The 27,795-nt window shown below is 41.0% G+C and overlaps 1 pseudogene; it reads left to right on the top strand.

Annotated features, from left to right (window-relative positions):
• Positions 1–5,742, top strand: part of LOC100343796 (beta-keto L-gulonate decarboxylase-like) — a 60,830-nt pseudogene extending 55,088 nt beyond the window's left edge.
• The last annotated feature ends 22,053 nt before the right edge of the window (positions 5,743–27,795 follow it).

Genomic DNA, 27,795 nt, shown 5'->3' on the forward strand with positions numbered 1-27,795 from the left:
CAGGAGAAAGAAGCTATTTAAAAATGAGAGAAAAGAGCCCTGTTTGAGATCCTGTGACCATTCATCCTGGAAGCCAACAGCACAGAGAAAAAAAAATCATAATGTTTTAGCTACAAGACATTGTCATTTTCAGATACTGTAAGGATCCAGGCTTTGGGGGACTTCAGGTCACACCACCTCTGAACAATAACAAATTTTCCTCTTCATATAAAGAAGCCTGGAGACTTCTCAAACAGGCTTCGGAAGGAGAAAGAAAAACAGAGCTACATGTGCACACGCGCATCTCTATGTCAGATAAGAAAGCTACACTCACTGCCAGAAAATGAACAGTTCCCCGAACTTACTGCAAGCCTCTTTAATGAGCTGCAACCTAGTCATTAAACGGGAGGGGAAAAATATGAGGACAGGAAATGGGAAAGGACGGAGCACAGGGGGAGAGAGGGTGAAAGAAATCTGTCTGCTTCTAACGTGATGCAGTAAGATATAAATACAATCAGAGGGGTTAATCTAATCCTTTTGTGAAGCACTGAGTCAGAGAACAAGACAAAAACAAACCTGTGATCTGGAACTTCTCAAGCCCCCACTCGGGGGGATTAATGAGGAGTACACGGCTGTGAAATTACGTGCCCTCTGAGTCAGGAAAATGGTCCTGCTGGTGCATGACCTTGAAATGAGGGGACGCAAACTTCACCTGATCCACAATTATGAAGCCCACAAAGGAGGGGCTCGGGGAGCAGGGAGAGGCCGTACCAAAGCTCAGAATATGAAAACCCACAAATCTCAACCAACCCGAGGCTCAAAGGGGGATCTAAACACAACATAAAATATTCAGAGGACTTTAAAAGGACGCTGGCATTTGTTGCAAAGCATTAGGAGACAAGGCTGTCCTCTTTATTTACATAAAGTAGATATTTTGTGGCTGTTGTTATGGACTTGGTGATGTTTGTCTCTGTTCAATTTTCCCTTTGCAATGAAAAATCGTTGCGAGATGATTTCTAGTCTTAGCTGCTTTACATGACAGTATTATCAAGGATTCATCAAGAGGCCATCTGTCGAATTTATGAAAAAAATATGCAAAAACAAAACAGATGAAAAGGAAAGAGCAAGACAGACTGGTCCAGGGGAAGATAGATGTGGCAGCATGTGCCTCCGTGTGAAAATTACAGCATTTAAATACTGCGGAATAAATTACTGTGCCGAAAAATTAGTGACGCTCTCCCACTTTAGACTCTACCCTTACCATAAGAGCATAATGAAATATATCACATATGAAATCACCCTTCCCTCAGACTATTATTATATTCTAATGAAAAATTAGGAGAGGAGAGACACATAAACCTCAAATGGGAGGGATGAAAACGAGCCAGTGTGGATTTGCTCTAGGACGCAGCCATGAGAGGCATCTCCAAAACACACAGTCCATATGGAAATAAGAGCTTTCTCCCTCTATTTATTAGAAAGTCAATAAAATAAATTGCGGATTGTGTGAAAAGCTGAAATAATATATATTAAAATGACAGCAAGGCCGGCCAAGCTTAAACCCAAATTAGATGGGCTGTAAAAACAATGTATTTCAGAGAAGTAACAGGAAGGAACAGAGAAACAGAGGAATGCAAAATGACCAGAGCTGCAGTGTCGCCCCCTAGAGGCGAGACACAGAACCACATGCACTCATAGTCCATCTGTTCCTGAAGGACTTAGGAGCTGTTCCTATCAGATCTAAGAGCAACCCCGAGACTGACTCCTAACAGATCACTGCCTTTGGAGTTTGTTTCCAGGCCATAATGCTCGCAGCTTCCTACACCCACTGAAGAAGCCATATTCCCCCTTTTCTCCTCTATTTCACCCCTTCCTCCTAGAGATCGGTCTTTAGGAATCCAATGTTTCAGTGCCCTCTGAAGTATTTCACAGTGTTGCTAATCCTGTATTCAAGTGTAATGTCTCAAACATAATGACATAGTAGATGACACCCACCCCTACATTTCAAAAGAAAAGCACAATCCTGGCTCACCAAGAGCCAATGGTGTAATAAACCTGCAATGGAAAATAGTGAATGATGACAGGATAAGCTGGTACTTGTCAAGTGCATTGGTTCACTAGTTTAACCCTCACACAAATCCTGTGAGAAAGCTACTGTTTCTGCTGGTTGCCCACTTCACAGATAGAAAAATGGAAGCACAGAGAGATATAAGGATCCCATTCAAAGTCACATACAATGCAGCAGTTGGAACCCAGACTATCACGGTCACAGCACATGCTCTAATCCACCACACTGCTACTTCCCATTAGAGAGGCAGCCTGGCAGTACTCGACTCATTATGCTCGAAATAACACAAATTCTTCAACCAATCCCTAAAACTAGTGCAAACCATAATATTGAACAGCCCTGGCTATCTTAGTTTGCTCCCTTCCAACAACAACCAAAGAATCTCTGATCGACATTGAATATCTGATTAAAGATTGTATCTCACATCTAAACTAAAAAATAATTTCAGCATTTGAAATATTCAAATCATGTTACACATAAGTTCATATATCTATGTTGGTCCTTGTTAAGACATTTAACTTGGAAGTTTTTTCTACTTTCAACATAAGCAGAAAGCTGACCAAATTTGACTCAGTTTCTCCTTTTTCTCTTCCAACTTTATGTTCCCTTTTTAAAGAATTATGATTGTCTGAAAAAAATTGGAGTATACCGGTTCAGAAGCTTGGTGGCCTCAACTTGCCTGGTACTGATGGCAGTAAGATTTACCACCTCCTCTTCCATCGTATTGGCATATACAATGGGTCCTCCTCCAGAAGCAGCTCAGCCACAGCAAGGTGATACGGCACTTTCCAATTGTCCCTCTTTCACAGACATAGATGACACTTTCTAAACATATAAGAATAAATTCTTAAAATCTTTTGTTACTTTTCAAGTTGTAGGTATGATGGAATCATATTCATTGATCATCTAATGTAAGCCAGCTGTTAATCTTAAATTAATTTCTATCCACAATGACCCCAAAATGGAAAACATGTTTGTAGGTTGACTCTCCCGCACCTGCTGCTAGCAAGTTCTTTGGTGTGACAACTCAAAGACCAACACTGGTATAAGTAGTTTAGACAGAGCCACAGCAATCTGTGGGAATTAGCCTAGGATGTCAGAAAACTACTCCCAGCTTCCAAGTGCCCTTAGACACATTTTGAAATGGATAGACACATAAGATGTTTTATTTACCTGCCATACTTATCCAGATACCTTCCCTCCCACTTCTTGTTCCTCCTGTGTCACCAGACTCAATGACACCTAATGGCCAGACCACAGATCCATGTCTTCATAGCCAGGAAATGGACAGTTGATCTCTACCATCCCAAGATCTTAGCACCTGGGATTACTTTCCAACCAGGAGTCCTTTATTAACTCAAAATTTTAATAAGTTTGTGTGTGCTTGCTGTCTGAATTCCAATTGGACTTAACTCATCTATCCCTCACACTCAACTCTTCTATCTCAACGTCTCATGGACCTTAAGAAAGTACCTATAACACATGAATGCACTCAGGCAGTTCTATCTACTTCACGCCACACAGCTCTTTCTAAATTACTAACTCTTCTATAACATTTTAATTTTACTTTACCTCTGTCTCTACTGTCTACAAATAGGCATCAAAATTTGTATTTGGATAAACCTTCATTTAGATGCATTTTTGAGGCAGTGACTGATAATGTTTTCCTCCTCTGGAATGCCCTTCTATTTCCCATCCATCAGCCTATCTCTTTGGCACCCGGTTTCTTAAGCCCAAAGTTTTGTGTCCTCCATTTTCTGTCCTTACTAAGTCACTTTTTTTAAGACTTTATTTATTTATTTAAGAAGTAGAGTTACAGACAGAGAGAGGGAGAGATAGATATTCCATCCACTGGTTCATTCCCCAAATGGTCACAGTGGCCGGAGCTGGTCTGATCAGAAGCCAGGAGCCAGGAGCTTCTTAGGTCTCCCATGCGATTTCAGGGGCCCAAGCACATGGGCCATGATCTAAACTGCTTTCCCAGGCCATAGCAGAGAGCTGGATCGGAAGAGGAGCACCCAGGACATAAGTTAGTGCTCCATGTGGGATGCCAGCGCCTCAGGTGGAAACTTATCCTACTACGCCACAGCACCAGCCCCCGCTAACTCACTTTTGGCATTTACAGATGCCCTTGTTATAGCACCCTCTATAAAACAAGCATGATATTTACCACCTTCAATTTTGGTGAAAGCTGTGATGGTTTTTCTGCACATACAGATTTTGCCCAAAAAGGTATATAAAATGAAAAAGATCTCTCATTATCATAATTATGAGAACTAAACAATGGCTGAAGATGACTGTTTCCAAAATGCTTAAAGTTACTGCATTTCACTGGGGTATTTCTGTAAAACATTGTTTTAGTTATGAAGAATCTGAGTGTGTACTCCCCTGATCATAGTGAATGGAGTTCTAACAGATCCTTACCTTTTTGTAGGGGGCTTGGCATTTGTCTGTCCTGTGCTTATTATTGACAGTAGCATGGGTTCATACAGCCATTTACAATGGCCCTCATGCCTATCAGGTCATTTCTCCCTCACCTCAGCACCAAGACAACTGTCTTTGCCACGTTACAGATGCAGGTGCTGCTAACTTGCCCAAGGTCACTTCATGTGTCAGTGCTAAAATTCATACCAGAACCTCGGTGTCCTAATGCCTGGTACAGTGCATACTCTTCCAGAACCTTCTCTGGCAATTCTTCCCCTCCCCGACCCCTGCCCTGGAGATCAGCCAGAGAGCCCATATGTATGTGTGTAATCACACAAACTCATATGCATACATGCATTCACCCATGCACTGAAGACACATGCACCTAGACACACACTCACAGACGTGCATACACGGCGCAGTTTCCACAGTTGCGCAAGCTCCAGGCTGTTTCCGCAACCAGCTCAAACTCTGTGATTTGCCTGCCTTGCTCCCTAAGACGAGGGTATTTCTTGAGAGGAATCACCTGAGACCCCATTAATACACATTAAATTAGCCACTCAATACATGACACTGCCCCACAATGGAGTCACTGGCAGCAGTCGCCAAGGCCAGAGCTCCTCGGGCTCCTTGGCTTGGTTATGGCTGAGAAAGAGCTCAGTATGAGGAGCCCGGTGTGATGCCAGAGCTGTGAGGCCGGAATCTGAGTGGCAGTCCCAGCCTCGGGTTGTACTCAGGTCCGTTTTGCTCACTGTAAAGCGACTGCCCTTTGTAGAACAAATCTCTGATCTGTGCCTGCTCAGCATGGGGTGACGAGGCTAGCGAGAGGTGGTGTTATCTTAAATGACTGCTACGCCAAATAAACACTATGCACACCCCTCAGCCTTATAGACACTGAAAATAAATCATCACCAAAAAGCTTATTTTACAAACCCACAAATCATGGGAAATATAAATGCTTTCCTTTCCAGTCCTATGTTTTAATAAAGACTCCCCCCTCCTTTTTTTTTCAGACTCACTCAATTACAATATCACTATCAGTTCACATTACAGGTCAGAGATACAGCGCTTAATGTATGAGGAGCCAGTTCTCCTCTCCTAATAGCCTGTCATTCCGGGGATTTGAATGTCAGAATACAGCCTGCCGCGGTAATGCTACCCGGCAGCCTGGTGATGAAAACTTTGGACAAATTATAAAGAACACTGCAGCCCCACATCATCGGAAGGTTACCGGGGAGAGCCTTTCCTTCTGCTTTGACCCCTTGATCTGACAAGTGACACCTACAAAATGAACAGCTCTCCAACTTAAATTGTTTAACTGTAGCCTGATCAGTTTTATTATCTTGCTAATCCGAATATCAGCCGTTTCATCAGAATGGAAGATATGCATATCATGAATTATTTTGACACGGGGACCTTTTAATTTTTGCCAGCAATATTTTACTGCCCCAATCAGGGCCTGCAGTCACTGATGCCGCTTGCCTCCTGGGATGTCAGCGGACAGCGCACTCCTGACAGCACCAAATCATCCGGGAGCTGTAACGAGCCATTGCTGCGATTATTATTATCTCCTGTAGTCATGCATTTCATTACCACGCGGCAGCCGGGGGCTTGGGTTTCGGGCAGTCGTCTTCAGAAATCGCTGCCATTTTATGGGCTCACCGAGCTCTGGGGTATAATTTGCCTTTTCTTTCCCCTCCATAGATGAGGCGAGGTGAATTCCTAATAAAAACAAAACACAAGGTAGACACTGCAGGAAGAGAGAGCTCAGAACAGGACATTAAGCAGCAGTAAGGCAGCCTGAATGACCCACTTGAAGTTTATGAAAGCAGTGGTTAATCAGCAATATGGTTTGCTACAGAGGGAAATAAAAAGGGAAAGAAATGCTCCTTTTAAAATTGCTAAGTGCTGAGAATGCTTTCTTAAGAAACACTCCTTTCTTCCCATAGATGTGTTTCTTCATTTGCCTCTCCCTTACTAACCATTTTCCTCTTCTGAATTTCCATTCTCGGAGAACCAGCTCCACTCTGAGCCTGGACCACGTTCTCTGCATTTGCGGAATTGGGCTCTGGCTCTGTGCCATCAGCTGCACTGAGCAGCCCAGGAATCACACCATCATGTGTGCTTCAAGGCTGCGGAAGAAGGTGTCAATCAGTGCAGGACACCACATCTTCTGCACAAGCACCAAGGACAAAATCTTCTGTAGCCTTACAAACAACTGATTGCTTTTCAACTTGGAGGCATTGTGAATCATGTTTATCATTTTTCTTCTTTATGATGGCTGCTAAAACCCTGAAACCATTCTATTCCTTACAAAATTAAGCATAACTATCTTATGATCCAGTAATTCCAAAGAACTGACAGCAGGAAAACATACAGAAGTCTGGGCACTAGTGCCCAGTGCAGCATTGTTCACAATAGACAAAAGGAGATAACAACCCAAGAGTCTACCCATGGGTGAATGGATAAACTACATGTGGTACCTCAATTATGCAATGGAATATTACTGAGCCTTAAAAAGGAAGGAAATTGTGATACATACTACATGAGTGAGCCTTGGGGACATTATGCCAGACCAAAAAAAAAGACAAATATTTAGATTACTCTACTGTGGAGCACCCAGAAAATCATATTTATAGAGAAAAAGTAGAATAGTGATTGCCAGGGCTCTGGGATAGGGGTGGAGTGGAAAAGGGAGTTGTTCTTAATGGATATGGAGTCCCAGTTTTGCAAGATGAAAAGAGCTATGGAGATGGATGGTGGTGAAGGTAGCACAACATTGTCAATGTACTTAGGTTCACTAAGCCGGACACTTAGAAATGATGAAAAGGGTAAATTTTATTTAATATAAATACTTTATCACAATTGTAAAAAACAAAATCCATAGCCAACTTCTAGCAAAGAGAAGGATCTTCTAGAATATATACTGTGCATGTGTCTCATTAGTAGCTTCATTTATTCTTCTTATCCTTATTAGCTTTGCTTTATTTTCCTCACCAGATTTTTAAAAATATTATTGTATTGTTGCATGTTAGTTTTTGTGAAATGATTTTTCCCCAAGATCAGGAAGAAATTCAACATTAAAATACACTCAGTCTGGCATGACAAAGCTGTTGGGTGATTATGTTGCATGGAGAGAATAAATGAGAAATATGCATTTCTGAAGCCCAGTGGTAGCACAGATGAGATGGGGGAAACCTCTGAGAGGGAAGGGTGCTTCTCACTTCTTGAGAGCATGGGACCACTCTCCTGGGTGCTCCCATACTCCTGAAAGACTTTATAGGGTGCTCTCCCAGGTGCTGCCCCAGCTTTGGATACATTTGTATTTATTACCTCTCTGCCTCTAGGCCATCCCTTGGGCATGTGAGCCCCACTCTCAGAAGGACTCTCCACTTAGTTATTGAATATTAATGTTCCTGATAACTTTTCAACAAAAGTTGAAAACTTTTCATTTTGTACATAACTTCACAAATCATGTAGGTGGTCTTGCCACCACTAGACAGTGAGCATTGTAGGAGCAAAGAGCCCATCTTATTTTTTCATCAAATGCCCAGTGGCTGATGGGCAATCCCATAGAAGATAACCAACATACAGTCAGTCAGCCCTCCATGTTCATGGGTTCCACATTTGTGGATTCAACCAGCCACAGATTGAAAATATTCAGGAAAAAAATTGTGTCTGCACTGAGCATAAGAAGACTTCTCTTGTCATTATTCCCTGCAATACAGAACAATGACTATTTACATAGCATTTCCATTTTTTGGGGTATCATAACTAATCTAGAGATAAAGTATACTGAAGGATACATATAGGTTAGATGCAAATATTATTTTATATAGAAGACTTGAGCATCTACAGATTTTGGCATCCAAGGGAGTTTATCCCCCAGAGTTACTGAGGGAAGACCAGGTAAACTAAAATTACATTAAGTCCTTTATGTTACAGGTGTAAATGTTGCTTCCTCATGTTGCCCATCCAAGTTATTGTCTGCTTCATGCTGAGTGTAATCGAGGAAGATACCAGAATGAGTAGTTGTGCAGAGTAACTTTATTTGCAGCACATAAAGAGACTGCATGTCCAAAGTTGAGACTCTTCAAGCAGGGGACAGCAGTAATCTTCATTTGAGGGGTACATTAATCTTTAAAAGGGAAAATCTGGCCATTACCTGTGGAGGTGGGTACAAGTTCGTGCAGGTACTGTTCATAAACATGTTCTTACATGCATGTTATGTTATGGTAATGAGGCTTAAGCTATGCATAGGGCAGAGATTTTAGCAATAATATCAGGGCAAAGTTAATGCTCAGACACCTGCACATGCTCAGTGGTCCTGCCTGTGGCCAGGACTGATGCCAGCTATTTCTGGGGTCTGGTAGAGTCACCTCCTTCCTCCATCCGAGCCTGAAATTCAGCTTTGAGGAAATTCTACCAATTTCGCTTGGTTACCCAGGAGGAGGGGTCCCTCAAAGTCCTGTCATGCTATTGGTTACACTCATTATTCTATGAAATCCACTCCAGACAAAGCCTGCAAAGCCAAAGGGACCAAGTCAGTAAAAGGGAGGCTCATGGACCCATCAAAAATGAAGAAGACATCACAGCCATGGTGTTCTCTAGATCGGGATGCATATGTGGGAATCACCTTTGATGTGAGCAGTGCGACATGTACTACACCCATGGCCCTAGTGGTTATAACCTAAGCCCCAGCAGCAAGACAGAGCTACACGGGGATCATCCCATGCCAGTCATTATCAACACAATTCTAAAAACTCCTCAGATATGTGACCAACCCAGCCAAGCCATCTCATCATCCCTTGCAGTTTTGCTGGGAGGCAAGACCTCGGTGGCTCTCCATTTAACTAACTAGAAAGGGAGAAAGAACACAGAGCTAGAAGGAGACTGGGAGAAAGAGAAGGAGAAAGCTGAGGAAAGAAGAGAGACATGCATGCAGATGGCGGTTAACAGGTCACAGCCCCCAACTTCCAACAAATCCAAGGCCTTTCGTGACATCAGACGTCCAGCAGAGATTTCCAAAAGCTGAGCGACTTCAGGTCCTATACTTTCATTCCCAAAACCTAACAAACTGTAAAGAACTTTCAACCCAAGAATGATTGTTTGGAGTCTTTGAAATATGTCAATTAATTTCCATTTTCATGAGAATTCAGGGACTAGGATAAATAAAAATAGTATTAATTTGAGTCAGGAAAAGGGAAGAAATAGAACACTGGGTGTGCATGATGAGAAAAGGGTTGGAAAGAGAATGGCGCCGGGGCAGCGTTTTTCAATTTGCAGACTCGCACTAAGCCACCCCCCCACCCACATGCTCACTCTGTTCCTAACAGCATCTTCATCAATTAAGATTCTATGGGACTGGCAGGCTCCAAGATCAACAGTACCATCCACATATTCACTATTCCACTGGCACGGCGAACAATCCCGAATATTAAAAGTAAAGCAACACATTCTGCCGTGTCTTTTGTATACAGACAGCTGAAGCTGCGTGAAAGTTTGGCACCAAAAGGCCAAGTACCATATTTTCAGCCACCCACACGCCAAACCCTATAATAACTACAGACTCTTGATGTGAAATTTTCAGACATTTGCCGTGAAGAAAAACTAATAGTCATGTCTCTTCTTGGGCTTCCTGTCTTAACAGGGCAGTTTCTGCACTTTAAAACCTCGCCGACGTAAGCTGAAGAGAACAAAGGGTGCTGCCCGGCTATTTTCACCAGATGTCACATGGCGCTTATTTATTTCAACAGAATGCCCTACTGTGTACACTTGGTTCACTTAGTGATATGTGCTCTGTAACAAGAATTTTTTTTTTTTATGAGTAAAAAGCTGCCACCAGTGTGCTTAAGTTACAATAGGGCTTTGGGAGAGTCTGTTAGCTGAGACTAAATATTGCTCTTTTTGCCTTTGGTTAAAATGTAAACTCCCTTCCCATCTTCCTCCTTCAATAGGAGAAACACTACAGCTGAAATTAATGCAGGACTAATAAGTAATCCTTTTGCAAATCTAGAAGCAAAGATGTTCAGTCTCGTTGTGCTTTTCCAGGTAGGTGGATGAGCTACAGAATAGTGATTTTTCTCAGCAATAACACCAGAAAACATTGTAATGCTGTCCTGTGTGACTCCCTGAAGTTCCTGTGCCTGAATGAGCTACAAGAACCTAAACTGAGAACTTAGGTTGAGCATTCACTGAGGATGACAAAATGGTTGACCTGAAACTCCATTGAGCTTATGAAAATATGGAGAATGTTAAATTGTTCTATATAAGAAGGGCCTTGATGAGGCTAGTGCTGTGGCGTAGTGGGTAAAGCCTCCGCCTGCAGTGCCCACATCCCATATGGGTACCAGTTCAAGTACCGGCTGCTCCTCTTCTGATCTAGCTCTCTGCAATGGCCTGGGAAAGCAGTGGAAGATGGTTCAAGTCCTTGGGCCTCTGCACCCATGTGGGAGACCTGAAAGAAGCTCCTGGCTCCTGGCTTCGGACTGGCATGGTTCCAGCTGTTATAGCCATCTGGGGAGAGAACCAGCGGATGGAAGATTCTCTCTCTCTCTCTCTCTCTCTCTCTGTATAACTCTGACTTTCAAGTAAATAAATAACTCTTTAAAAAAGAAAGAAGAGCCTTGATGTCTCTCATTCTGCCCAATAGAAAATATATTTTCACATCAGGTCTCTGTCCTGAAGTTTCCTCCCATCAGAAAGGAAATGTTTGAGTATCCTTCCTATCAACAAGGTGAGAGGAAGCTGGACAGAAATGACACTTTTCTCAGACTAGAAATAGACAAAATCTCTCAGAGATAAGTAAATATAAAAGGAATGTATCCCAGATTATCAAGTAACTGCCTGCAGATTTTACAGAGCATAATGCAAGTTTCCAACCTCTTAGAAATACAACGGAAAGAGAGTGTGTTTATAGGGACAACTTTGAACAGGTCTATAGAGAATCTGAGTACTCTGGTAGTTATGAGAAGCAACCTCCCAGTGAGAGTGACCTAAGGCAAATGGGGAGGGAGGCATAGGTAAAGGGACAACAACACTTAAACAATGTAAGGAGAAACCTGGCTGAACTTGAACAGACTATTTGCCTAAATATCCCTGGTGAAGAGTTTTCACCAAATTCCTTTATGAAGAGATAACGGCAAATTCAGCCAGCAACCCTGAATGACTATGACTTTCTGTAAATACTTTTAATTACTATAACTTTTCAGTATAGTGTACCCAGTTCTGCCCCCCATATTATGCATTATTGCACTTAATTTTCTTTATAAATCCTAAAATAAAATAATTTATTCAAATTTATGTTAGCCTTAGAAATCTAGATGAAAAGAAGTTGAAATAATATTACAGTACAGATTGGAGCTCTTTATTAGGTCTTCAAATACAGGTCATCATAGATATCCTCTGATGGAGTAGCACCTCTAATGAATGCTAAGTTAACTTCCTTTGCTATCAACCCACCACTGTAAAATATCTGAATATGGATCATTTTTCAAAATTATTTTAAAGTGAATATCTGAGCTCACAGAAAAGTAAGCAAAAGCTATAGATACCAAAAATAAAGAGCAAACTAGGGTTGACACTGTAGCATAGTGAGTAAAACACCTGTACCCACATGAGAGACCCAGAAGCTCCTGGACTGGATCTTGGCTTCAGACCAACCCAGCTCTGGCTATTGGGCCATTTGGGGAGTGAACCAGCAGATAGGAAATCTCTCTCTCTCTCTCTCTAAAAATAAAAATAAAAATAAAAAATAGAAGAAACTGAAGACCAGAGTGAGCTTTCTATCAGCTTTTGACTACATAGTTTTGAAACCACTTGCTATTCAACAGAGTCAAGTGACTTCTATTTTAATGGCCAAGTAAGGACATTAAACAAGGCCTTGAGCCTAAATGCAAGACACTGTAATGGAAAATCCAATAAATCAGAGATTTTCAAACATTGCAGCTACAGAGAAAGAGTGAATTAGAAAAGAAATCAAATATTCATCCCCTAGTAATAATAACATATTCAACAATCCTGGCTTGTATTCTATATTTAAAACCAAAACTAAACTAAAATCTGCTCTGATAATTACAGAATACGTAACTAGATGTCTGCATCATGACCCAGAAACTCCTAAGTTGATATATCAACATAAAATATGACTCCTAACTTATTAACAGCTCCCAACGACACCAAAAATAGACAAATGCAAAATCTCCCTGGAGGGATAGGTCTGAAATCCAGTCAATCCTAACAACATAGGATTCTCATACTAAAAATCTCAGTGAAAATGAGCTGAAAATTCAAAATCACAATACTGCCTAGGAAAATAAGTCATCATTAGCAAAATCTATAAGAAGCAAAAAAATAAAAGAATTGGAACCCTAGGAACATCAAATAACATAACTGTTTGTAAAGAGTATAAATTTTAAATTATGATCTTACTTTAAAAAATGAGACTAAAATTCATCTTTCCAATTCATCTTTTAATGAGAAAAGTTAAAGACAATATAAACTTTGGAAATTAAAAAACATAGTTATAAATAATTAAAAACTCATGTGAATTCGAGAGCAAAGAAGACACAGTTAAAGAGAGAATTAGAGAACTGGACAAAAATGGAAAGGAAGTCAAATAGAGCTCAGAGAGAAAATGAAATGGAAAACATGAGAAGTCAAGGAAAAAAAAATTGTATCCAGAAACAAGGTATTAGTTGCAAGAACATATGATGAGCAAAAAAATTGATAAATTTGTGGATAAATCTTAAAAAGCACTCATAAAACAACAATCATAATCAAAACTAATTCTTATAGCTACATACTAAATAGAGAGCTATAATTTTCTGTGCTTGTTTGAAAGAGGGAAAACATGGAGGATCTCATTTAAGGGATTTTATAGGCCAGCTCTGGAAGAGGCACAAAGCATTTTATTGACCCTCCATTAGTAAAAGTTAAGTATAAGGCCATATTCATGTCTAAGAAGATCTGAAAAGGGGAGCATACCCAGAATGGATTGGGAATAAGTTTTGTTGACAGTGACCCAGACTCTAACCCAGATGCCCTTTGTCTTTCTTTTTTTTTTTTTTTTCTGACAGGCAGAGTGGACAGTGAGAGAGAGAGACAGAGAGAAAGGTCTTCCTTTGCCGTTGGTTCACCCTCCAATGGCCGCCATGGCCAGCGCGCTGCGGCCAGTGCACCACGCTGATCCGAAGGCAGGAGCCAGGTGCTTCTCCTGGTCTCCCATGGGGTGCAGGGCCCAAGGACTTGGGCCATCCTCCACTGCACTCCCTGGCCACAGCAGAGAGCTGGCCTGGAAGAGGGGCAACCGGGAGAGAATCTGGTGCCCCAACCGGGACTAGAACCTGGTGTGCTGGCGCCGCTAGGCGGAGGATTAGCCTATTGAGCCACAGTGCTGGCCCCCTTTGTCTTTCTAATACCATTTTTAAAATAAGCAATTTGGAGAAATGATTCATATACCATAAAATTTTAAATTGTACATTTCAATGTTTTTTACTATATTCTGAGTTGTGCAACCATCACCACTGTGCAATTTTAGAACATTCTGATCACCTCAAAAGTAATCCCGATTCCTATTTAGAAATCATTCCCCTTTTCCCTCTCCCCTAGTCCCTAGCAACCATTAAACTATTTTCTGTCTCTAGATTTGCCTACTCTGAAAATTTTATATAGTTATATTTAAATTCATTTAATGCAATATGTGGCCTAATTTATCCAGCTTCTTTTTTTAAAAAAAATTATTTATTTGAAAGACAGAGTCACAAAGAGAGACAGAGACAGAGAGAGAGGTCTTCCATCTGATGGTTCACTCCCCAGTTGGCCGCAACAGCCAGAACTGTGCTGATCCAAAGCCAGGAGCTTCTTCCAGGTCTCCCACATGGATGCAGGGGCCCAAGGAGCTGGGCCATCCTCTACTGCTATCGCAGGCCATAGCAGAGCGTATCCAGCTTCTGTCACTTATATTTTGAAAGTTCATTAGTGTTGTAGCATGTATCATTATTTCGTACCAAATAATATACTGTTGAATGGGCATACCACATTTGTATATTTGTTAATAACTTAACGCTCAGTGGAGTTGTTTCTGTGTTTCAACTATCATAAATAATACTGTGAACATTCATGTACAAGGTTCCATTTGAACACCTATTTTCTGTTCTCTTGGGTATATACCTAAAAGTGAGATCGCTGGGTCATATGATGAATCTATGTTTACTGTTTTGAGGAACTGCCAGACTATTTTCCGAAATAGCTGCAACATGTTACATTCCCTCCAACAATGAGTGAAGTGCTGATTTCTCCACACCTTTGTCAACACTTGCTATCCCTTTCATTTTAGATATCTCGGTGAGTGTGAAGTGATACAACATTTGGCTGATTGTACTTTCTTTAATCCTGTAGGACATCTTTTCATATGCTTGTCATTTGTGTATCTTCTTTAAAGAAATGTCTACTTAAATCATTTGCCCAATTTTAAATTGGACCATTTCTCTTCTATGGCTAATTTGTAAGATTTTTATATACTCTATGTATAAATCCTTTATCAAATGTACTAATCGCAAATATCTTGTCACATTTTGTAGATTATCTTTTCTTTTTTATGATATCTTCTGAAGTGTGAATTTTTAAATTTTAATTTGTCATTTTTCTTTTGCTGCATATGTTTTTAGTGTCATACCTAAGAAAACATTGCCTAATTTAAGATCATAAAGATCTACTCCTGTGTTTTTTTCTTCTAAGAGGTTGTTTTTTTTTTTTAGTATTAGCTCTCACTTTTAAGTCATTAATCAATTTTGAGTTAATTCTTTATATGGTGTGAGGCAGGGTTCTAATTACTTTTTTTAAGATTTTTTTTATTTATTTGAAAGGAAGAGTTACAGAGAGAAGAGAGAAGGGGGAGACAGAGAGAGCTGGGGAGAGATGGAGAGGAAGAGGGAAAGGGGAGGGGAGGGGAGAGGCAGAGAGAGAAAGAGAGATCTTCCATCTGCTTGTTCACTCCCCAGATGGCTGCAACGGCCAGAGCTATGCCTATCCAAAGCTAGGAGCCAGGAGCTTCCTCCGGGTCTCCCACATTTGTGCAGGAGCCCAAGGACTTGGGCCATCCTCTACTGCTTTCCCAGGCCATTGCAGAGAGCTGGATCAGAAGTGAAGCAGCCGGAACTCGAGCTGGCGCCCATATGGGATGCCGGCACTGCAGGCAGAGGCTTTAACTCACTGCACCACAGCGCCAGCCCCTCAGGACGTATTTGTGTGCATGTATTTGACTGAAATATGATCATGCATTTGCAAAATGTGTATGAAAGATTAAGAGGTAAAAAATCAGAACTCATAAAAATATTAAGATCATGCAGTACTAATGAAGAGATAAATAAGTATAAATAAAATTTATCAATAGAATTGAGTGGAAAGCCTAGAGGGAAATCTGTACATATGAGGTTTAGAGCTGGCTTTACGGATCAGTGAGGGATGGAATTTCAATAAACAGTTTCAGATACTAGTTTTTTAATTCCAAAAACAAACAAGCAAGCAAAAAGCAATAAATATCTACTTTACACTATGCCAAAAAGAAGGCCAAGGTGAATCTCAGGTGAATAAAAGATTCAAATGTGAAAGGCAAAATGATTAAATTTTTAGGAGAATATCTTTTTTCTCTGAGGTGGGGAATGATTCCTTATGATACGTGAAGTACAGAACAATTAAAATATTTCTCAATTCAACTTCACATATTTAGAAACTTCTATATTAATTAACTGTTCTTCAAAGTGAGGATTAATATCCAGAGTATACCCTAAAATCATGAAAATCAATAGCTAAATAACAAAATAAGCCAGAGAATTTAAAGTAACAATGTGCAAAAGATTTGAAAAGGTTGTAAAATTAGTAAACCTAATGACCAATAAGCATATGAAAAAGTGCTCAAACTCCTTACATACATGGCGACTACAATCTGAAAATACAATGAAACATCGTTTCATGCACACAAGGCTGACAACATCAAGCTAACGAGAATATGGGTTTGAATTGGTACCACTGCTGCAGAAAGTGTTTTGATGCTATCTAATAAAAATGAAGGTGAGCTTTCTTCCCCTCCTATTCCTATACCCAAGAAAAATTCTCATACAGAAGTACCCGGATGTTCACAGAAGCACACTGATGATAGAAAAGTAAACAAACAAAACTGCTTAAGTAACTCAAATATCCATCAAAAGTAGAAAGAATAAATCAGTTGGGAGATACATTTAATGCAGTGGTGAACATCAGTGAATTAGCAGGACATGCAATAACAAAGGCGATTCTCAAGAGCAGAGTGTCGGGTAAAAAGAACAAGCTGAAGAAGAATATGAACTGTATGGTTGTAATCCTGTGAAGTTCAAAACTGTATGAAACTAAGCAATCTTTTATTATAAGATGCAAACATGTGGCAAGATATAAATAAAAGCCATGATATGGGGATCAGAAAATTCAGGACGTGGGGATCTCTGATTAGGAAGAGGCATGCAAGGAGTTCAGAGTTAATGACAAAGTTCCTCTGAGGGGTCTGGAGCTGGGATACCCAGCATGATTTTATGTACCCTTACCATACTCCTTTATAGCTAATCCATAGTAGTTAAGAACTACCTCACCAAAATAAAGAGCTGATGTAATGAGCACCAATGTAGCTGCCACTAGGTGATATAAAGTGAGATATGGTGTTACTATTTCATCAGCTTCATTCATTATATTTGAAATGTTTTTATGATTTTTAATTAGAATATATCTTCATGTGCATTTCTCAATACTGATTTTGCCAGAAACACTGTGAATCTTTTGGCTTCTCAGTTTTAGATCACTTTAAAAGCTGGAGAGACAGGGAGTAGTATCAGTCAGACTCATCCATAACGTGCTACTGCAAATTATGCATTTTTGATATTCTGTCTTTTTATCTTTAGCCTCAAACATTTTACAGTTAAAAACTCCTCCAGATGAAGGCTAATGGCAATTATGCGACGATCAGACTCTGGGAGTGGAGAAGAGTAGGTTTGGATGTGAGAAAGAAACTCTTGGCATTTCTTTATCTATCAGTAAAAATATCTGAAGGAGACTAATAATGATGAATTGCATCAATCCACCTTCTGCTCTAAGTCAAAGCCTGATTTGCATGTCCTAGTCTAAGGATGTCTCTGATGTTAGCAGTTGGACAAAATTCTTCTGTACATTATTCTCTCTTACTTTCCAGAATTTTCCATGGCACAATAATCATCTTGACCATTGATGTCCCGAGTACTCACGGCATAAGAGCCAAAACTGGTCTGTGAGTCTTCTGGTTGATGGCATGGGAGGGGCAGCCTTGGATGATGGTAGTTCTGCTTCTCCATGTCCACCGGTGTGCTAGCTCTCCTTGCCTGAATTTTCTAATTTCAAAAGAGGAGAGTTTATCATAGCATGTTTCTGTGGGTTAAGTGAGTAAATACACAAAGCACTCAACATCATGGGTGCTCCAGGAAAGTCAATGCCATTCTCTTTGCACTGGTGAGTAAAATCCTCTACCCCAATGTCCTGAGCATCTGTTCAGAACTGACCAAAAGCTAGAGTCTGAGAGGTTTAAAAAGAATAATTAATACAGCAAGGATGCCTAGATTCTCTTCTTACAGCTCCTGATTATTATCTTGTCAAAAGTGCTTTTGTTGAATATGCTCTGCACCACAAGCAATTTCATATTTACCTTGAAATTTTTGTGAGAAGCTAGAAATTAAAATGATAAAACAAAACTACTAGAAACAAATCTGAACTCCAAGAAATTAAGGGACTTGATTTGATTCTTCATATACATGTTTTAACAACCACTGTAAAGATGTTGGGTTCTTTTCTTTCTTATTTGGGGGCTGTTAAATGTAGATAATAGAGGCAGGTGTTTGGCACAGCAGACGTCTGTATCCCATATCCCAGAACCTGTACTCTGGCCATGGCTCCACTTTTCTTTAATAAAAAAAGATTTTATTTATTTATTTGAGAGAGAGACAGAGAGAGAGAGAGAGAGAGAGAGAGAGAGCGCGTGCACAAGAGAGCACTTATCCAAATAGCCGCAATTACCAGGGCTGTGCAAGGCCAAAGATTCCTCTGGGCTTCCCACTTCGGTAGTAGGGACCCAAGCACTTAGGCCATCTTCTGCTGCTTTTCTCAGATTATTAACAAGGAGAAAGATTGGAAGTGGAGCAGCTGGGACATGAACCAGTGCCCACATGGGATTCTGGCATCACAGGTGGTGGCTGAAGCCGCTAAACCACAACTTCAGCCCCATGGTTCCACTTTGCATTCCAGCTTTCTGCAAAGCTGCACCCTGGAAGGTAACAGTGATGACTCCAGTGACTGGGCTCATGCCACCCATGTGGGAGACCTGGATTAAGTTCCTGGCTCATGGCTTCAGCCTGGCTTTGACCCAGCTGCTGTAGGCATTTGAGGAGTAAACCAGGAGACGAGAGATAGTCATATTCTCTCACCTTCTATCTTTCTCTCCTTCCCTCTCTCCCTCTCCCCCCACCCCCGCCTTTCAAATAAACAAAGTTTTTGCAAAGTAGATAATATTTTGACAATCTAGAAAACAAGAACTATTTGTATTTATAAAAGTTTTGCGTTGCCGGCGCCTCGGCTCACTAGGCTAATCCTCCGCCTTGAGGCGCCGGCACACCAGCTTCTAGTCCCGGTCAGGGTGCCGGATTCTGTCCCGGTTGCCCCTCTTCCAGGCCAGCTCTCTGCTGTGGCCAGGGAGTGCAGTGGAGGATGGCCCATGTCCTTGGGCCCTGCACCCCATGGGAGACCAGGATAAGCACCTGGCTCCTGCCATCAGATCAGCGCGGTGCGCCGGCCGCAGCGCGCCAGCCGCAGCGGCCATTGGAGGGTGAACCAATGGCAAAGGAAGACCTTTCTCTCTGTCTCTCTCTCACTGTCCACTCTGCCTGTCAAAAAATTTTTAAAAAAAAGGAAAAAAAAATTTTGCTTTGCTAAAAGTAGATGTTAACAAACTGGGAAACAAAGAACTATTTTAAGCCTCATTTCAGGAGGTTCCATCATCATCAGCTGGTGTTTCGTAGCATCCTGTTGACCGCCTGACTTAGCATTTTCCATTGCAGAATACTAAATAACATGGAAATATTAATTCTTGTTCTCTGAGGGTTTACTTTCTAGGATATATCATTCATTCATTTGGAAGAAAATAATTCTTTCATTTTGAAAACAGTAGGCAGATGGTTTAATCCACTGGGTTTAATTTCAAACAAATAAGCAAAAATATTTTTGAGGTGTAGAAAAACTAAAAGAAACAGATAAAAACATGTCTAGAGTTTTATACATAATTTGGCTCTATGGAAACATTCAAAATTAAGTGTTAAATATGCATAATATTTACACAGTTATTCTAAGTCATCAGTTTAACATTCTTCTCCAGTTCCAGTTTCCAAAAGATTCCATTGAATTCAGCAAGTATTTATTCCCAGAATCTACCATGTTTTGGGTTGTTATATGGAAATTCCATCACCATTGCTTTGTCTCATACTTGTTGAACACCCACCATGAGCCAGACACAAATCTAAGTGGTGGGACAAGAGATTTGAATGATGTCAACATCCTCCTATTCGGCCATGTCCATCTGTTTTCTAAATCTTATACAATGAATAGAGGTGCGAGAAACACTTAAGTGTGTTTTGTCCAATATTTCCACTTACAGTGAAACACAGAGGCAATATCAGACCATGTAGTGTACGTATAGGAAAATCTGCAGCATGTGTTCTGCAGATCTCTATGGTTATTTGAAAACAGCCATGAAGTCAAGATAGACATCAACATCAACATCATCCCAAAGTTATACCCAAAACTTCAGTTCCTGTGCGTGAATACATTAACACAGGAGTCCTCCCTTATCCACGGGATGTGTTCCAAGATCCCTGTGAATGCTTAAAACCATAGATAGTTACAAACTCTCTCTCTCCCATCTTTATATAATATATATTTACTGTATATAATATATATTATATATAATTATACATTATATATTATTATATTATATATATTTATATTATATATTATATATACATATATATAAAGTATACTGGAATAAAGCTTTTTAAAATTTGTGATGGGGCTAGTGTTGTGGCCCAGCAGGTTAAGCTGCTATTTGCAATACAGACATCCTCTATAGGAGAATCATTTTAATTCCTGGCTTCTCCACTTTCAATCCAAATTCCTGAGAGTGCACCTGAAAAAGAAGCAGAAGATGGCCCAAGTACTTAGGACCCAGACACCCACGGGGTGAACCAGAAGATAAAGATTTTTTTTTCTCTCTCTCTCTTCCTTTTTTTCTTAAATATTTATTTATTTATTTTAAAGTCAGAGATACACAGAGAGAGAAGGATAGGCAGAAAGAGAGGTCTTCCATCTGCTGTTTCACTCCCCAGTTGGCTGCAATGGCTGGAGCTGGGCCAATCTGAAGCCAAGAGCCAGGAGCATCTTCTGGGTCTCCCACATAGGTACAGGGGCATAAGGACTTGGGCCATCTTCTACTGCTTTCCCAGATGATAGCAGAGAGCTGGATCAGAAGCAGAGCAGCCAAGACTTGAACCGGCACTCATATGGGATGCCGGCACTGCAGGCAGCAGCTTCACCCACTACGCCACAGCACCAGCCCACTCTCTGACTTTCAAATAAATCAATCTTTAAAAATAAAATGTGTGATTTTTTTTATTTCTAGAACTTTCCAATTAACATTTACAGATCATGATTGACCATGTGTCACTGAACCTGTGAAAAATGAAACCATGGGTCAGGTGAACCAGTGTAAGTCTTGCAGAACTTGAGAATTTGAGGTTAAATTATATTTACTATGCTTAGAAATAATAACAATTGGAGTTTCCACGATGGCAGATTAGGGAGTGAAAAAACTGTGCTAGGAGAGGGATGGACAGTTAAAAAAAAAAAAAGGGCCGGCGCCGCGGCTCACTAGGTTAATCCTCCACCTCCAGCACCAGCACCCTGGGTTCTAGTCCCGGTTGGGGCGCCGGATTCTGTCCCGGTTGCTCCTTTTCCAGTCCAGCTCTCTGCTGTGGCCCAGGAAGGCAGTGGAGGCTGACCCAGGTCCTTGGGCCCTGCACCCGCATGGGAGACCAGGAGGAAGCACCTGGCTCCTGGCTTCGGATCGGCGTGGTGCGCCGGTTGCAGAGCACCGGCCGTAGCGGCCACTTGAGGGGGTGAACCAACAGAAAAGGAAGACCTTTCTCTTTGTCTCTCTCTCACACTGTCGAACTCTGCCTGTCAAAAAAAAAAAAAAAAAAAGTGTAGGAAGTGCACTCTCAGGGGAGAATTGGAGAGAAAACTACAATGGAAATCCTACAAAAGGAAGAGAAATGTCGTGGATCTGTGTGAAAAATGCGGACACACAGCACAAACAACTGCAGCAGCTGTGAGCCAGAAAGGGAGGCAGCTTGGAGACAGAAGTGAGACCAGACTGCAGCAACCTGTGGTGATATAGCCAGAGGGAGAGCATGGCATAAGTCCAGACTGCAGCCCTGGGGGCTAGCTGTTCCTAGTGGTTGCCCAAGGACCCAGTGGAAGTAGAGGGGGCACGTTTATCTAACCCCAACTTCCACACAATAGCACCCACTGCCCAGCTAAGAAAAGAAAGGCACCATTTTGGGTGTGGGTAGGAGCTGCATAAGACTTTGTGCCGGCCCACAGCAACTGGCTGAGATAGAACACCATTTTAGCAGTACTGGTGGTAGTGGCAGGGAGACAGCAACATTCAGCCAGTTGCTCATGTGTACACGTGTCATCCAGAGATTCTAGCAGAGGGAATAACATGCAGTACCCACTGATGTTGAGCCTGGCTTGAAGGTGGCAGGGCATCCATGTAGGATAATGAGGCATTTGCAGACTCCCAGGAGCAAGACGCCTAGACAGAGCTGTCTCAGGAAACATCTGCCTCTCTGTTGAATGGACAGGCTGCCAGGGCAGAAAGAAACCCGCGCCCCTTGTTTGCTGAGGCCATGGGGACTCAGTGGTTACATGAGAAGGTTCAGGGTGTAGTGGGATCTCTGTGCAATCACTGGGTGCAGCTCCACATGCTCAGAGCACCTTGGTTGCCTACAGCCGGTCATTGAAATGGGAACTGTGCTCAGAGTGAAGACTGCACAGATCATTTGTTAGGTTCATATGGTAGTGTGGAACACACTGAGATCTACCATGCCCAATGTGGTCTTACCCTGTATACTCACCCCGCCCCCAAGCACCAACCAGAGCTACCTGACCACACCCACCACACAACTCTTGTTATTCACTGAAAGTGCAGACATTCCATTAAGCCACAGAGGCAAAGCTTAAAGATAAATGCCCTAAGGAGGAGAGGCAGAAATCAACTCCTCAAATGCCTAAACACAGATGCAGAGATTCAAGAAACAAGAATAAGGTAGACACCATGAACCCCCCAAGGAACACAATGGCATTTCAATATTCAAATGTAAAGATGAAATGATTGAGGAAATGTTGGAAACAGAATTCAAAAAATTAATCATAGGATTACTCAAAAGCAGTCAGAAGCAAATCCACAAACTAAAGAAAACCATACATAACATGAATGAAAAATTTTCCCACGAAATTGAGAATTTAAATAGAAATCAAAATAAATAGAGTCTATACCCCTATGTTCATTGCAGCATAATTCACAAAAATTGAGATATGGAATCAACCTAGATGTCCATCAACAATTGACTGGATAAAGCAATTGTGATATATATACACTATGGAGTACTACACAGCTGTAAAATAAAAATGAAATCCAGTCTTTTGCAACAAGATGTATGTAACTAGAAACCATTATACTTAGTGAAAAAAGCCAATCTTAAAAACAGATATCATATATTTTCCCTGATCCAAGGTAATAATAGAGTACCTAAAATGTAATATACTGGAGTGTAATATTCAATGATTGTTTATAGTCCTGTCTTTTACGTTGAAGAACAGTGTTTTTGTTTTATCTTGTTTTCTATTCTTTATACTGTCTTTTGAATTCTTTTACTAAGTGTAGGGTTAACTATACAATCGTTAAGTAAACTGAAAATAGATCTTTGTAAAAATTTTCCGTATTGATTATGAGAAAAAATTGTTAAATTGCAATCATTTTAATTACAACCAACAATGAGCAATTTTAACCTACTGTTAATATAACCACTGATACCATTGTTACTGTAATTCTGATTTAGTAACTTGAGCTCTGAGTCACCAAATTTCATTTTTATCTGTATTTATTTCCAGTGTTTGCAATCTGGATAATAGCATCCTTCTGGCCATCAGACTGAACCCTCAGTATAAAGGCTGGTAAGACTCAGGGAGATAAAGCTAACATTTATCCACAGCACATGAGAATAAATTGGCCACTCAGCTTTCAACTAAACATAGTATGTTATGCTATGCTTCTTACTTACTGATTCATGCTGTATTGCTTATCTACTGGGTACCTCTTGCATGCTAGGTACTGTGCAAGATGCTGCAAAAAAGATAGTTCAGGAAAATATATAGGAAAATATAAGCAGTGTTCTTTATACCTAACAAGATTATAGTATATTTGGGATGATAAACAATGCACATATATAAAGTTGACAAATTCAGTTTTTAAGTGCTAAATGTATTTTTTTCAATGTCTTAGAATATTAATGTTTACAGCTTTATTTTCATAACTTTGAAGTAAAGAAGGGTTTGTGGGATACATTTTTAAGATGAAAGTAACAAAGCCGGCGCCGCGGCTCACTAGGCTAATCCTCCGCCTAGCGGCGCCGGCACACCGGGTTCTAGTCCCGGTCGGGGCGCCAGATTCTGTCCCGGTTGCCCCTCTTCCAGGCCAGCCCTCTGCTGTGGCCAGGGAGTGCAGTGGAGGATGGCCCAGGTGCTTGGGCCCTGCACCCCATGGGAGACCAGGAAAAGCACCTGGCTCCTGGCTCCTGCCATCGGATCAGCGCGGTGCGCCGGCCGCAGCGCGCCGGCCGCGGCGGCCATTGGAGGGTGAACCAACGGCAAAGGAAGACCTTTCTCACCTGTCTCTCTCTCTCACTGTCCACTCTGCCTGTCAAAAAAAAAAAAAAAAATTAAAAAAAAAAAAGATGAAAGTAACAAATATAAGCAAACTGGAAATTTTCTTCTCCCTTCAGAAAAGAAAGGCCATCCTTGTTTGATTGCCATTTCTTTCGACTGGGGTCTCACTCACAGTGATCCTTCATGTAGAATATTTTTTTGTTGTTGCAGTTTCTTGGCTTTCCATGCCTGAAATGCTCTCATGGGCTTTTTAGCCAGATTAGAATGTTTTAAGGGCTGATTCTGAGGTCAGATTGCTACTTAAAGTGATTGTTATTCTTTGAGTCTGTTGTATGGATTGCTTCCCATGTTGGAGTATTCACTCTTATTTAATTCTATCTATTATTATTACCAGACACTTAATCCTATTTATATGATTACTTTAACACTTAATTCTATCTAAAGGGTCACTTTTATGCTTAATACAATTCATATGATCACTTTTACACTAATTGGAGTTTCTCTGAACATAATCTGCTGTTTTTCTTGTGCATATTTTAGAATCTTTTCTTTTTGTTTTACTATGGAGAGTTTTACTGCAATATGTCATGGTGAAGATCATTTCTGGTCATGTATGTTGGGAGTTCTATGTGCTTCCTGTGCTTGGATGTCCCCTTCTTTCTCCAAATTGGGGAAGTTTTTCTATTATTATTTCATTAAAAAGGCCTTCTAATCCTTTCTCTCTTTCCATGCCTTCAAGAACTCCTAGTATCTGTATGTTGGGTCATTTTATAGTATATTGCAGATCTCCAACAGTGTTTTTTAGCGTTCTAATTTCTTCTAGTTGTTTTTAGTTTGACTATAAAATTTCCAGAGGCATGTCTACTATTTGGGGTATTCTTTCCTTTGCCTCATCTACTCTGTTAAGACTTTCCACTGCATTTTTATTTGATCTATTGAATTCTTCATTTCTCGTATTTTGTTTTGATTTCTCTTTAATATCTCAATTTCATGGGAAAATTTTTCAATCATATCATGTATAGTTTTCTTTAGTTTATGAATTTGCTTCTGATTGCTTCTAAGTGATATGATGATTAATTTTCTGAATTCTGTTTCTGTCATTTCCTCAATCTCTTCATCTTCACCTTCTAGTGTTGAGATGTTGCAGTGTTCCTTTAGAGGGGCTTATAGTGTTATTCTTTTATTTATTATTTATTTGTAGGTATCTCATAAATACTACATTTGGAACATAGTAATTATTCTTATTTAAGTTTTTTCCTTGTTTTTTTTTTTGGCATTTGTGTAGTTTGTTTTTTTAATTATCTGGTGGCTTTTATCTTTGGTCTGTGCATCTGTGGCTTACTGGGACATCTATACTTTCAGTTAACACCAAGATATCTGTGCTGGGTGTGGCCAGAGTGCTCTGTTCAGTATTCCAGAGTGGAGCAAATATTTGAATTAAGACCCCCATTGGGCTTGGTAGCTCTCTTCTGGTTATCTGGATAGAGGAGGATGGTCACCTCTGTTGGTGTGACCCGCCTGTCTCCTCCCAGCTGCAGGATGCCCTGGTGTTAGTTCCTGGTGTGCTCAGCACTCATTCATACTGCTTAATGAACTGCACCCTTGAGCTGCGAGTCTTCTCTGTGAGCACAGTTCCCTCTGCTATGATCTGCTATAGGTAACTGAGGAGCTCAGGGGATGTGGGGACGCTCTCTGTAGTTGTCGAGGGCCTACCCACAATTTTTTCTCCTTTTATGTAATCACTATTTTCTCAAACTCAGCTCCCAGGGAGGTTTTTTTTCCTCTGGTTAGGTCTGTGGATTGGATCACGGACAGGCAAAGCCACCACCACTTCTCAATGGTGGTGGACACATAGGAGATTCCTATTACCAGACAACTGGCATGGTACAACCATGGGAAAGGATTCTTCTAAATTGTTGTGGCCCTCATTGTTTGGGTGGGATGTGAGGTAACCCCCACTATTGCTGTGTGTGTCTGTGGGTGGGAGCAGCAGCCACCCACCTGAGTTCAAAAAAACAGAGGCCAGAGCCGTGGCTCAATAGGCTAATCCTCCACCTCCAACACCAGCACCCTGGGTTCTAGTCCTGGTTGGGGCACTGGATTCTGTCCTAGTTGCCCCTCTTCCAGTCCAGCTCTCTGCTGTGGCCTGGGAGGGCAGTGGAGGATGGCCCAAGTGCCTGGGCCCTGCACCCGCATGGGAGACCAGGAGAAGCACCTGGCTCCTGGTTTCAGATCAGCGCAGTGCACCAGCTGCAGCGGCCATTGGGAGGTGAACCAACAGAAAAGGAAGACCTTTCTCTCTGTCTCTCTCTCTCTCTCTCTCTCTCACTGTCCACTCTGCCTGTCAAAAAAAAAAAAAAAAAAACAGAGAGAGAGAGAGAGAAAATAGTGTGACCCTTCTTCCAGCTGGCTGAAAGTCTCTGCTGAGAAGGAAGAGTGGGGTGGGAGATGTGCCAACTCCTGATTTATTTATTTATTTTTCTCTTCCCACCTCTGATATCCCAGGGGGCTCACATTGAACTTCAAAAGCAGTTCACCAAGCTTTCCCTTCTGCTCTTATCTGCAGCACCATGGGCCCGTGAATTCCCCTCTCATCTAGTCTGCCAGAGCCAGCATTCTCCTTCCTGGGTCCAAGTTTTCCATTGTTTTTATGTATATTTGCTCTTTAGGCACAGACTCAGACCATCTCTATTATTTTCTCTGGGTTTCCTGCTGAGAATTTCCCACAGCTTTAACTTAAGCATTTACTTTCTCCCCTTTTTAAATATTAATTTTGCCCCATGTGAGTAGCATTATCCTGTCACTATTCTACCATCTTAGACCCCCCTAAATGTGTATTAAAAATAAAATCACTTAAAGAACTTAGGGGGAACATAAAGTCTTTTCCTTTTTATTTTCTCTTACATCTCTGTGAGATTTTTCAAACCTCTTCAAGTTCATTATCTCAGTTGATGAAGATAAAGATTTCGCTTATTCAAAAAGACAAATAAATTTCAGTGCAGACTAAACTTAATTACTGTATATGATTTATTTCATGGATCCATCCATGGATCCATCCTTATTTTGTACAAGATATTTGCTAGAAAATGGGATAACAAAGTTGCCTTCAGTTCATACCTGTTGATGAAAAGTCTACTTTGAGTACAAAACCATCCAAATGAGTGACTCTAGAATCCTGGTGAATGACAGATTGAGCCCAAGGCCCTTCAATCTACTTCTGAATAAACATGGAGTCTGTATTTCCCCCATTATTCCACATAGTATGTGTTCCTTAACAG

This window comes from Oryctolagus cuniculus, chromosome 6 (assembly GCF_051225735.1).
Source record: "Oryctolagus cuniculus isolate XC-2025 breed Fujian yellow rabbit chromosome 6, ASM5122573v1, whole genome shotgun sequence".
Taxonomy (NCBI): domain Eukaryota; kingdom Metazoa; phylum Chordata; class Mammalia; order Lagomorpha; family Leporidae; genus Oryctolagus; species Oryctolagus cuniculus.